This window comes from Arachis ipaensis, chromosome B08 (assembly GCF_000816755.2).
Source record: "Arachis ipaensis cultivar K30076 chromosome B08, Araip1.1, whole genome shotgun sequence".
In the NCBI taxonomy this organism is placed as follows: Eukaryota; Viridiplantae; Streptophyta; class Magnoliopsida; order Fabales; family Fabaceae; genus Arachis; species Arachis ipaensis.
This window is the reverse complement of record NC_029792.2, coordinates 128,813,693-128,815,357: the sequence shown is the minus strand read 5'-3', so window position 1 is coordinate 128,815,357 and position 1,665 is coordinate 128,813,693.

The window sequence follows — 1,665 nt, the reverse complement described above, 5'->3', positions numbered from 1 at the left end:
TAATAGAAATATTGTTATTCTTTTACTAGTTAAAATTTTAAATTAACATTTAAAATTTTTTGATATTATAATTTTAAATAAATAAATCAATTTTATAAAATTTATATTAAATTTAATAATTTTATTATTTAAATATTATTAAAAAATTAATATTTTACGTATTTAATTTATTTTTTCGATTTTATATAAAATTTCGATTTTCTCTGTATTAATATGAGGTTGGAAGTTGAAAATAATGTTGAAACATCAATTTGATGATATCATATTATGCATGCATGGTTCTAAAACCTATCTCTGTTTCCACAATGATGGGAGTCTGGTCCCACAAAAAATTAGACATAAGCTTGGAAGATTTGACATTAATCTCATCATCATATGTCAACCATTCAAATGCTTTTCACACAACTAATTTCTTGCATCATTCTATAGTATCTTAATTAATTTCGATATGCATGTTTTATGGATTTTTTATTTTAATATGGAAGAGTGAATAAAATTTTACGTTAATGTTATAAAAAATAGAGTTTTACAGTGTTTTGAAGGTGTTGTTCTATGCAAGCATAATACGCAGAATACGTATTACATTGACAATACGCAATCTATATATTACAATTTAATATTATAATAATACAATACGCATTACGTATTGTCTTCATAAATTAAAAAAATTTGATCTGACAATCTACTTTCTACAGTTCCCATAATTTTAGAAAACACTCTAATTTTTAATATTAAAAATTACACTAATTTTTATCCTATATCTAAAAATTTGAACCTGTTTTTATATATATTTAATTTTTTGTGCACTTATATTCTCTTTTTTGTAATATTTTAGGAAAATTGTGTAGATTATTTTATTAGAGTTAGAATTTTGTTGAAGTGTTTACTTAAGTGATTATATTTTACTGATAGATCAAAGGGTCGTTATTATTTTTTTTTTTTTACCGACGGTTTAAAGCCATCAGTAATATTATTGTTTAATAGTGTGACTAACGATTTTATTCTATCGACAGTTTAATAGTTAGTAACACTATTAATAAAATTAAGCATTATTGTAATGTCTTAATTAAAACGGTTTTTACATATTGGAAGCGGAAATTAAATTCAAATTCTATTATGGACGAATAAGATGTAAAATCTAATATATTATATAAATCCTAATAAAATATTACGTCTAAATAAAAATAAATACAAATAACACATTATTTTTTCTTTCATTTTTAGGGTTAGTTGTATCATAAAATTACTAATTTCAAAAATTTAAATTCATAGAAGAAAGTAATATTAATGATTATATTTTTAATATTCTCTCTCAAATAAGAGTATTTTTTGGATTTGTTTGATTTTGTATAGACTTTTTTTTCTTTATTTATTTTATGCTATTTTCTTTTCACTTTTAGAGTCGAACTCTAGACCTTTTGGACATAAAACTCTGGTATTATGTGATGAAATTACTCATTCTAAAAATTTAAATTGATAAGAGAAAGCAATATGAATGATTATATCTCTAACACTTCTTTCAAACAAGAGTCTCTTTTTGAGTAAAAGACTCTTATCTAAGAAAAATTATTACAGATATAATCATTAATATTATTTTTTTATCAGCTTAAACTTTTGAGATAAATAATTTCATAATATAATATTAAAATTTTATGTCAAAAAGAT